Source organism: Acinonyx jubatus, chromosome A1 (genome assembly GCF_027475565.1).
Source record: "Acinonyx jubatus isolate Ajub_Pintada_27869175 chromosome A1, VMU_Ajub_asm_v1.0, whole genome shotgun sequence".
Lineage (NCBI taxonomy): Eukaryota > Metazoa > Chordata > Mammalia > Carnivora > Felidae > Acinonyx > Acinonyx jubatus.
The window spans coordinates 202688038-202700389 of record NC_069380.1 but is presented as its reverse complement, the minus strand read 5'-3'; the positions used below and the strand labels follow the sequence as shown (position 1 = coordinate 202700389).

The following is a 12352-nucleotide window of genomic DNA, read 5'->3' as shown; positions in this document are numbered from 1 at the left end:
AGAGGGAGACACAGAATCCAAAGCAGGCTCCAGGCTCTGAGCTGTCAGCACAGAGCCCGATGTAGGGCTCAAACCCACCAGTGGTGAGATCATGACCTGAGCTAAAGTTGGATGCTCAACTCACTGAGCCACCCAGGTGCCCCTGGTCTAGCTTTTCTGAATCTGTTTGTGTTAAGTGGGTCTGTTTATTTAACCCTTGGGTTTGTTTAGCGGTTGGGTTTTGCTACATAAGCCAATCTGAAAATGCTTTTTATTTAATAGATGAGTTAGTTCATTTTTATTTATTGATTTAATTATTATATATTTAAGTAACATTTACTGTGTGTTATATATTTATTGCATTTCTTTTCTATGTTGTCTATATATTTTTAATGTTCCTTATTTAATACTTTTAATATTATATGTTATATATTAAATATTATGTATTTTACATGTTCTGTGTTTATGTTTTTGTTTCTGTGGTCATCTTGGTACTGTTATTTTCATTAATGATCTTTAGATTTCTTTCCCATCTTCTCTATCCTTTTGATCCTTTTTATCTGTTATTTTATTTATTTCATTTGTTTTAATTTTTGCTTATGTCCCTTATTACATCCTCAGTCTAATCTATATTTCCTGTGATGTCTTCCAATTTGGTCTTTTACTTTATAGGTGATTTTTTCTTTATTTTCAATTTTGTTTCTGAGTTCAGTCAACTCTCATTTTACACCTTCCTGTTTTTATGTTGATTTTTATTTTGAACTTTTAAATAAATATGTTCTTTGAGGGTTTTTTTTTTTTTAACAGAAAATGGTTGTTTAAGGGTATTTAATTTAGACTGGCATATTTTGGTTATACTTTTTCTGTTTTGTGGTTGTTTTGGGGAATTATTTTCATCTAAAATGTTTTATTTTCTTTTTTTTTTTTTTCTTTACAATAACCTTTAGTATGGATGATGTCTTCTATTTTCTGTTAATTTTGGAATGTCTTACATTTTCCTAGGCCAGCAAGTTTTAAGTTTGGTGACTTTTTAGATTTGTTAGCACAAGAGTCCCCTCTTCTGTTGGTATGATGAAGTGCAGGTTCTTAAATTAATGTCTACTACATTCTTTTGTGGCCAAAGGAGAGAGGATAATGCTGCCTTCTGATGTTTCTATTTTGTTTTTGTAAAACCTTTACTTTCTACTACTTATTTCCTTCTTTCCCCTATTCCCCAAATCCATGAGAATACAAGGCCATTTCCACTTCCAAGTTGTTCCACTCTTCTTGAGAAGGGGTGCAACTCCCAAGCTGATTGCATCCACTTTCAAGGCCCTCCCTTTCAATTCTCCATAACCAGAACTCTGAACATCCAGATAGCAGATTTATTTTCAGCATTTCTGCCTTGAGGTGGGGCTTCATCTTTTGGAAGATGATTATGTCTGTATTCCACATGTCAAGTGCCCACTTGCTGCTCTACAGGGGACTCCAGAGGTGGTTCTTCTGGCTTCTGAATGTTTACCTTAGTTACATTGAAATTGAAGTATTATTCTGTTTTAGTCATGGTGTAAGCATGGGATATCAGAGGGTGTTTTTTTTTTTTTTGGTTTATTTATTTTGAGAGAGAGTACATGAGTGCTAGTGGGGGAGGGGCAGAGAGAGGGAGACAGAGAATCCCAAGAAGGCCCTGTACTGACAGTGTGGAGCCCAAAATGGGGCTCAATCCCACGAGGTCATGACAAACTGAGCTGAAATCAAGAACCAGTTGCTTTCTGACTGAGCCACACAGGTGCACTGGGTGATCAGGGGTTGTATTCATTGTCTCTGATCTGTATGGTATTCAGAATACATGTGAATATTCTAGTGGTGGCCCCACTGCCCTGTGGAATTCCAAATCATGTTGTTTTTGAATAAATATAATTGTTGATCAGGTCTTCCTTTTTTGAACTAAAATTTCTTTTAATTTCTACATATCGGTCCTGGTTGTGTCTTTTGAGACAACATAGGGTAAATCAAACTTCTCTCTTATGTTCTAACAAAAGCTGTTCCCCAGCCCATAAAATCCTTCTTCTGAAGTAATAATCCATCAGCTCTTCAACCATTTTTCAGGTGGTGAGGCTTCAAGTCACCCTTCCCTCATCTGATCACTTTCTTTATCACAGGTACAAACTTCTCAGGTTTATAGTTTTCTATAATGTATTTACCAGCATAACTTGAGGATGTTATCCTCACTGGAAGAAGCTAACAATACCAATTCAAAAGTTCACTCTTAGAATAATCACTTTTCTTTGTCTAATCTAAATACAATGACTTATGTAAGGAAATAAAGGAAAATTGAAAATGGGAACAGAATATGTTTTTGTATTTTGCTTTTGACAAAGGACAGTTATCAATTGGCTTATCCACAAATACAGGAAGTATTTGTTCTGACTGGAAGAACAGTTAATGTGTCTAAATGTTTCTAACCAAATATAGCAAATACAGTGTAGAATAGCCTGAATAAATATGAATACTTACGAAGCTCTTAATTAGGAGTCTAGTGCTGCAAAGTGAATGCTAATGAATTAAGACAGTACTGCTTTGCTTGCTGTCATTTATGTGGCACCAAAAGGTTATGCCTTTTTACACAATGATGCAAGTAAATCCTGGGGTTGCTAAAAATTTTCAGTATGGAGCACAGCATTCTTACAGGTTTCAAATAGAAAGGTTATAGGAGAATGTGGGGGAAATGGAATGGAGGAGTGAAGTTGAGAAGATAGAGTGAGCACAGGTTTAGTAATTTTCATTGCAACTTTGGTGGTTACCAACCATTGATGAAAACCAGAAGTGGGACTTAATGAAGCAAAATGATACATTTCTTTATGTAATTTTACCACCTGCACTTCCATGTGTTTTCATATCTTTATTAAAGAGCAGAGAATTAAACCTGAAGATTTGGGTACAGAAAAATATAAATTTAAACCTAGAGAGTAGAGTATAAGCCAAAAAAAAAAAAAATCAAACCTACTAGTTTGGGACCATAGGAAAAAAATCACCACTAAATATCAATAAATATCAGTACTACTTACTTCACAAAGTCAGGGTAATACTATGGAAGAATCCCTTATATTTGTGCATGGTTTTCTAGTGTATCCACCATGTTCCTCATTTTATCTCATTAAGCCTTTAGAGATACTGTATATACACGGTGCAAGGTTCATCAAGATTAAGTGATTTGTCCGTAGACACCCAGATAGTAAGTGACAGAGCCAGTACTCACTCATGTATTCTATATTCATTGGAACACAGCACACTGAGAAAGTATAATGTAATTCATTGTTAGCCTCAATACCCAAATACTTCCTAGACTTGTCACTTTGTCAAACTGGGTTAATAAAAATTTAAGTGTGTGCAACACACACGTGCTTGCATGTAAAAGTATTCACACATACACTTGTGTAAATGCATATGCAGATATCCATACCCATGCACATGTGATGTAGTATTCCTTAACCATGCATCTTCACTAAAATGTAAGCTCTGAAAGGGTAAGAATTTTAGTTTTCTTTTAGTGATTGTCTTATCTCCAGCACCCAAAACAGTCATTAGTACATGATGGGTGATCAGTTAACATTTTTATTTTTGTTTTTTTAAGTTTATTTATTTTGAGAGAGAGCAAGTGGGGGAGGGTCAGAGAGGGAGAGAGAAAATCCCAGGCAGGCTCTGTACTAACAGTGGACATGGGGCTCGAACTCACAAACCATGAGATCACAACCTGACTGAAGTCAGATGCTTAACCGACTGAGCCACCCAAGTGCCCCTCAATATTTTTAAAATACAAGAATAATCCACTGGTGTGTTAATGATTATAGTTATTTTGATAATCGTGTTTATATTTACTGCACTGTTTAAGAATAGTCTTTCTTAAAACTAAAGCATGTAACTTGTGGGACATGTTAGGCATAAATAAATTAAGTAGTGTTTATGTGTACTGAACAAATATAGGGAGGGATGGAAGGAACAAATAGGCACTTGACATTCATGAGGTATGGAATATTCAAGAGTTATGTCCTTAAATTGGCCATCCATTATTGACATCCAATTTGGCCACAAATATCCTTTGCTGGGGCTGCTACTGACCAGGAATATTTGCTTCTAGATGTCTAAATCAGCAAGTGAGTGCTGGCTCCAGGTACCTTCCATCTGCTGAGTCACTTTTCTCACCTTTAACTCTGGTCCTTATAACTGTATTGTAAGCAGAGAAGGCTGATATAACAAAGAATGAGAGGGGGGTAGCAAGCCAGCAAGTGAGAGGGGAGGGAGGGGAAGAAAGAGAGGTTGGGGGAGGGAGATAATGGCGGGTGGCGGGGGGGGGGGGGAAGACAAAGAGAACATAGGAACATTGTGTAACACAGGATTCAGGTAGCATGGTACCTTTCTCCTGCTTGAAGTCTCTTCTAAGTGTATTAACCAACCTCATTTCTTTCCTCTTCTTTTTTTTAATTTAAACATTTTAAATTTTAATTCCAGTGTAGTTAGCATACAGTGTTTTGTTGTTTCAGGTGTACAATATAGTGATTCAGCAGTTCCATATATTACTCAGTGCTCATCAAGATAAGTGTGCTCCTAATCCCCTTCACCTGTTTCACCCATCCTCTCACCCACCTCCCCTCTGGTAACCATCTGTAAGTTCTCTATAATTAAGAGATTGTTTTTGGTTTCTCTCTCTCTTTTTTCCCTTTGTTTGCTGTTTTGTTTCTTAAATTCCATATATGAGTGAAATTATATGGTATTTGTCTTTCTCTGTCTTATTTTGCTAGCATTTATACTCTCCAGTTCCATCCATGTTGTTGTAAATGGCAAGATTTCATTGTTTTTTTTTTTATGGCTTAATATTCCATTGTATGTGTATATACATACACACACACACACACACATACACACCATATCTTCTTTATCCATTATCTATCGATGGATACTTGGGCTGCTTCTAGAGTTTGGCTATTATAAATAATGCTGCAGTAAACGTGGGGGTGCATATATCCCTTCAGATTAGTGTTTTTGTATTCTTTGGGTAAATACCCAGGAGTGTGATTACTAGATCATAGGGTCGTTTTATTTTTAATTTTTTGAGGAACCTCCATACTATTTTCCACAGTGACTGTTTTCCACCAGTTTGCATTTCCACAAACAATGCCTGAGGATTCCTTTTTCCTCACATCCTCACCAATACTTGTTATTTCTTGTGTTTTTGATTTTAGCCATTCTGAGAGGTGTGAGGTGATATCTCATTGTTGTTTTGGTTTGCATTTCCCCGATGATGAGTGATGTTGAGCATCTTTTCATGTGTCTGTTGGACATCTGTATGTCTTCTTTGGAGAAATGACTGGCTGTATTTTAATTGGATTATTTGTTTTCTTTGGTGTTGAGTTGTAGAAATTCTTTATATATTTTGGATACTAACACTTTTTGAGATGTGTCATTTGAAAATATCTTCTCTCAATTCAGTAGGTTGTCTTCAAGTTTTGTTGATGGTTTCCTTTGCTGTAGAGAAGCTTTTTATTTTGATGTAGCCCCAGTAGTTTATTTTTGCTTTTATTTTTCTTGCCTCAAGTTACTGCCTGTCCTTCCTTTTATGGTTTTTATGGTTTCAGGTCTCACATATAGGTCCTCAATCCACTTCAAGTTTATTTTTTGTATGGTGTAAGAAAATAGTCCAGTTTTATTCTTTTGCATGTAACTGAACAGTTTCCAGAACACCATTTGTTGAAAAGACTTTTTCACATTCTTTATTCTTGCTTTCTATTCTATTCTATTCTATTCTATTCTATTCTATTCTATTCTATTCTATTCTATTCTATCCATTGATCTATATGTCTGTTTTTGTGCCAGTACCATACTGTTTTGATCACTACAGCTTTGTAATATAACTTGAAGTCTCGAATTGTGATAACTTCCATTTTGTTTTTCAAGATTGCTTTGGCTATTTAGGGTCCTTTGTGGTTCCATACAAATTCTGGGATTGTTTGTTTTCGTTCTGTGAAAAATGCTGTTGGTATTTTCATAGGGATTGAGTTAAATGTGTAGAGTGCTTTGGGTAGAATAGACATTTTAACAGTATTTGTTCTTCCAATCCATGAGCATAGAATGTCTTTCCATTTCTTTGTGTCGTCTTCAATTTCTTTCTTGTTTTAAGAAATTATAAAACAATTCTTCAGTGTTTTATAGTTTTCAGAGTACAGATCTTTTTCTCCTATTTGGTTAAGTTTATTACTAGATATTTTATTATTTTCTGTGTATTTGTCAATGGGATTGTTTTCTTAATTTCTCTTTCTACTGTTTCATTGTAGTCTATAGGAACACAACAGATTTCTGTACATTGATTTTGTATCCTGCAAACTCAGTGAATTCATTTATTGTTCTAGTCATTTTTTTGGTAGAATCTTTAGGGTTTTCTATATATAGTATCATGTCATCTGCAAATAGTGAAAGTTTTACTTCTTCCTTACCAATTTTGATGACTTTTATTTCATTTTCTTGTCTAATTGCTGTGGCTAGGAGTTCTAGTACTATGTTGAATAAAAGTGATGAGAATAGATATCCTTGTTGCTGATCTTGAGGGAAAAGCTCTCAGTTTTTCACCATTGAGCATGATGTTAGCTGCAGGTTTTTCATATAAGGCCTTTATTATGGTGAGGTATGTTCCCTCTAAACCTACTTTTTCTTGAGAGTTTTTATCATGAATGGATGTTGTACTTTGTCAAATCATTTTTTTGTATCTATGGAAATGATCATGTAGTTTTTATCATTTCTTCTATTGATGTGATGTATCATGTTGATTGATTTGCAAGTCGAACCACCCTTGCATCCAAAGATTAAATTCCACTTGATCATGGTGAATGATTTTTTTTAATGTATTGTTGGATTCAGTTTGTGAGTATCTTGTTGAGGATTTTTGCATCTATGTTCATCAGAGATATTGTCCTGTAGTTCTCTTTTTTTTGTGGTATCTTTATCTGGTTTTGGTGTCAGGGTAATGCTGGCCTCATAGAATGAATTTGGAAGCTTTCCTTTCTCTTCTCTTTTTTGGGATAGCTTGAGAAGAATAGGTATCAACTCTTCTTTCAATGTTTGGTAGAATTCACCTGTAAAGCCATTTGGTCCTGCAATTTTGTTTGTTGGCAGTTTTTTGATTATTGATTTAATTTCATTGCAGATAATTGGTCTGTTCAAATTTTCTATTTCTTCCTATAATGTTCCTGATTCAGATTTGGGAGGTTATATGTTTCCAGGAATTTATCCATTTCTTCTAGGTTGTTCAATTTGTTGGCATATAATTTTTGATAATATTCTCTTAAAATTCTTTTTATTTCTGTGGTTTTGGTTCTTATTTCTTCTCTTTCATTTTTAATTTTGTTTGAGTCCCCTCTCTCTTTTTCTCTCTCTCTTTTTTAAAATGAGTCTGGCTGGGGCGCCTGGGTGGTTAAGTTGGTTGGGTGACCGACTTTGGCTCAGTTCATATTCTTGCAGTTTGTGAGTTCGAGCCCCGTGTTGGGCTCTGTGCTGACAGCTCGGAGCCTGGAGCCTGCTTCAGATTCTACCTCTCTCTATCCCTCCCCTGCTTACATTCTGTGTCTCTCTGTCTCTCAATAATAAATAAACGTTAAAAGAATTAAAAATAAATAAAATGAGTCTGGCTAAAGGTTTATCTATTTGGTTGATCTTTCCAAAGATCTTTTCAAAGTTTCATTGATCTATTGTTTTTTAAAATTTCCATATCACTTATTTCTGCTCTAATCTTTAGTATTTCCTTCTTTCTGCTTGTTTTGGGTTTTGTTTGTTCTTCATTTTCTAGCTCCTTTTGGTGTAAAATTAGGTTTATTTGAGATTTTTCTTGCTTCTTGAGATAGGTCTGTATTGCTTTTAGAACTACTTTTGCTGCATCCCAAAGATTTTGGACCACTGTGTTTTCATATGCTTCCATGTAATTTTTCATTTATTCTTTGATTTATTGGCTGACTCATTCATTGTTTAATAGCATGTTATTTAACTTCCATGTATTTGTGATCTATCTAGATTTTTTTTCTTTTGGTTGTTTCTATTTTTAAAGCATTGTGTTCAGAAAAGAGGCATAGTATGATTTTGGTTTTTTTTCGTTTTTGTTGAGACTTGTTTTGTAGTCTCATATGTGATCTGTTCTGTCCAATGTTTGATGTACACTTGAAAGGAGTGTGTATTGTGCTGTTTTAGGATGGAATGTTTTGAATATATCTCTTAAATCCATCCAATCTAGTATGTCATTCAAATCCTCTGTTTCCTTATTGAATTTCTGTTTGGATGATCTGTTCATTGATGTAAGTGGGGTGTTAAAGTCCCCTACTATTATTGTATTATTATCGATTCGTTCTTTTATGTTTGTTATTAACTGTTTCTTGTATTCAGACACTCCCATGTTTGGTACATAAATATTTACAATTGTTATATCTTTGTTAGATTGTCCCCTTTATTATTATATAGTGTCCTTCTTTGTCTCTTATTACAGCGTATGTTTTAAAGTCTGTTTTGTCCCATATAATTATTGCTACCCCAGCTTTCTTTTGACATACATTGGTGTGATGAATGTTTCTTCATTCTCTCACTTTCAATCTGCATGTGTCTTTAGGTCTGAAATGAGTCTCTTATAGGCAGCATATAGATGGGTCTTTTTTTTTTAAATCCATTCTGTCACCTTGTGTCTTTTGATTGGAGTGTCTAGTTCACTTACATTCAGAGTAATTATTGGTAAATATGTATTTATTGCCATGTTTTTTACTTGTTTTGTGGTTTTTTTGTAGTTCTTCTCTGATTACCTTTTTTCTTGCTAACTTACTCATGGTTTGCTGGCTTTTTTTACTGATATACTTAGATTCCTTTTGTTTAGAGTTTCAATTACTGGTTTTTGATTTGTGTTACCATTAGGTTTGTATATGACATCTTCTGCATATAGCAGTCTGTATTAAGTTGATGGTCACTTAAGTTTGAACCCATTCTTTACTGCCCATCCCCAACGTTTTTGGTATATGGTGTCATACTTACATCCTTTCATTTTGTGAGTCTCTTGAATGATTTGTAAAGATACGCTTTTTTTAATGCTTTTGCGTTTCCTACTTTTCTTACTCTTACTAATGGTCTTTCCTTTCCACTCAAAGAATCTCCTTTAACATTTCTTATATGGCTGGTTTAGTGGTCTGAACTTCTTTAGCTGTTGTTTGTGTGAGAAACTATCTCTTCTTCTATTCTGAATGATAGCCTTGCTGGGCAGAGTATTCTTGGCTGCGTATTTTTTCCTTTCAGCAGTTTGAAAATATCCTGCTACTCCCTTCTTACCTTCAAAGTCTCTGTTGAAAAGTCAGCCAAGAGCCTTAGGATTTTTTCTTGTATATAACTGTCTCCTTTTCTCTTGATGCTTTTGAAATTGTCTCTTTATCACTACTTTTTCCATTTATATTACTATGTGTCTTGGTGTAGGGCTCCTTGGGTTGATTTTGTTTGGGGCTTTCTATGCTTCCTGGATCTGGATATCTGTTTCCTTTTCCAAATTTTGGAAGATTTCAGCAATTATGTCTTCAAATTAATATTCTGCCCCCTTTTCTCTTTTTTTCTTCTTCTGGGATCCCTATAGAATGTTATTACTCTTGATGGTGTTGCTGAGTTTCCTAAACCTATTCTCATTTTGCATAATTTGTTTTTCTCTCACTTGCTTAGCTTACTTTCCATTACTCTGCCCTCCAAGTTACTAATTTATTCCTCTGCTTCATCTAGCCTGCTATTTATTCATAACATCTAGTGTGTTTTTTAAGTTTTTATTTAAATTCCAGTTAACATACAGTGTAATGTTAATTTCAGGTATACAATATAGTGATTCAGCACTTCCATACAATACCCAATGCTCATCACAAATGCTCTCCTTAATCCCCATCTATATATGTAACCCATCCTCTTACCTACCTTCCCTCTGGCAACCATCAGTTTGTTCCCTGTAGTTAAGAGTTTGTTTCTTGGTTTGCCTCTCCATATCTTTTTTTCCCATTTGCTCCTTTGTTTTGTTTCTTAAATTCCACATATGAGTGAAATCATATGGTATGTATCTTTCTTTGGCTTATTTTGCTTAGCATAATACTCTCTAGCTCCATTCATGTCATTGCAAATGGCAAGATTTCATTCTTTTTATGGCTTAATGATATTCCATTGTTTGTACATTCTACATCTTCATTATCCATTCATCAGTCAGTAGTCCCTTGGGCTATTTTGATAATTTGACTATTGCAGATAATGTGCTATAAACATTGGGGTACATGTATCCTTTTGAATTAGTACTTTTGTGTCCTTTGGGTAAATAACTAGTAGTGCAATTGCTGGGTTGTAGGGTAGTTCTATTTTTAAATTTTTGGGGAAACTCCATACTGTTTTCCAGAATGGCTGCACCAGTTTGCATTTCCACCAACAGTGCACGAGAGTTCCCCTTTCTTCACATCAGTACCAACATTTGTTGCTTATTGTGTTTTTATTTTAGCCATTCTGAGAGGTGTTAGGTGATATCTCATTGTAGTTTTGATTTGTATTTCCCTGATACTGTTGAGCATCTGTTCATGTGTCTGTTGGACATCTGTATGTCTTCTTTGGATAAATGTCTATTCATGTTCTCTGCCCATTTTTTAATTGTATTATTGGGTTCTTTTTTTTTTTTTTTTTTTTTTTTGGTGTTGAGTTGTATAAGTTCTTTATATATTTTGGATATTAACCTTTTAGAAGGTATGTCATTTGATGCTATCTTCTCCCACTCTGTAGCTTGTCTTTTAGTTTGTTGATTGTTTCCTTTGCAGTGCAGAAGGTTTTTATTTTGATGATATCCTGATAGTCTGTTTTTACTTTTGTTTCCCTTGTCTCAGGAGACGTATCTAGAAAAGTGTTTGTGGCTGATGTCAAGGACATTACTACCTGTGTTCTTTTCTAGGATTTTTTTTTTTGGTTTCAGGTCTCACATTTATGTCTTTAATTCATTTTGATTTTATTTTTGTGTTTGGTGTAAGAAAGTGATCTGGTTTCATTCCTTTGCTTGTTGTTGTCCAGTTTTCCCAGCACCATTTGTTGAAGAGACTGTCTTTTTTCATTGGATATTCTTTCCTACTTTGTCAAAGATTAATTGACCATATAGTTGTGGGTTCATTTCTGGGTTTTCTATTCTGTTACATTGATCTATGTGCCTATTTTCTGTGCTAGTACCATACTATTTTGATCACTACAGCTTTGTATTATTACTTGAATTCTGGAATTATGATGCCTCCAGTTTTGCTTTTCATTTTCAAGATTGCTTTGGCTATGTGGGTCTTTTGTGGTTCCATGAAAATTGTGGGATTATTTGTTCTAGCTCTGTGAAAAATGCTGTTGGTAGTTTGATAGAAATTGCTTTAAATTTGTCCCATTTACAATTGCACCAAAAACAATAAGATGCTTAGAATAAACCTAACCAAAGAGGTGAAAGACTTAGTCTGAAAACTGATGAAACACTGATGAAACATATTGAAGGTCACACAAAGAATTGGAAAGATTGGAAAGACATTCCATGTTCATGGATTGGAAGAACAAATATTATTAAAATATCTACTACCCAAATCATCTGGTGTATTTTTAATTTCATTCATTATGTTCTACATTTCTGATTGGTTCTTTTTTATGTTTTTTCTTTGTTAAAGTTCTCACTGATATCTCCACTTTTTTTCTTAAGTTCAGTGAATATCTTCATAATCATTACCTTAAGTTCTCCATCAGGCATATTACTTATATCCATTTTGCTTAGGTCTCTTGCTGTGGTTTTGTCTTGTTCTTTCATTTGGGATACATTCCTATGTTTTCTCATTTTGTCTAATTCTCTGTGTCTGTTTCTCTGTGTTAGGGAGTTCAGCTACATTTCCTGGTCTTAAATGTAAAGGCCTTATGAAGAAGAGGTTCTGTAGTGCCCTGCAGTGCAATGACCCCTGTTCAGTATAAACTGGCACTTTAGCTAAATCTATGCATGTTGTGTGCACTCAGCTGTTGTGTCCTGGCCACTTTTTATTTCAGTCCAGTTGTCTTCAGAGGCTCTCTTTGCCTGCTATAGTCCCCAGCCAGGGTGGGGTGCACAATTTTAACAAGGTGCACCTTGGGCTTCCACAGGGCCCACTACTACCACCCCTGCCACTGGGACTGAGGGTCTAGAAAATAGGGTGAGGAGAGGAGGTGTTGGCAAGGTTTGCACTGGTATTCTGGGGGAGGATACCCACAGAGACTGGACTGAGGGAGGCAAGGGTTACTGGGATCTGCCAAAGTGCTGGGTGGGGGGCAGGGCTTGGCATAAGCCATTTAGGTAGTGAATGTGGGCATTGTGCTGATTCCTGCA

General features: G+C 35.1%; 1 protein-coding gene across 2 annotated transcripts in view; it reads left to right on the top strand.

Moving 5' to 3' along the window:
• FBXO4 (F-box protein 4) overlaps positions 1-12352 on the top strand; it is a 55916-nt gene that overhangs the window by 24135 nt on the left and 19429 nt on the right. The window lies entirely within an intron of this gene.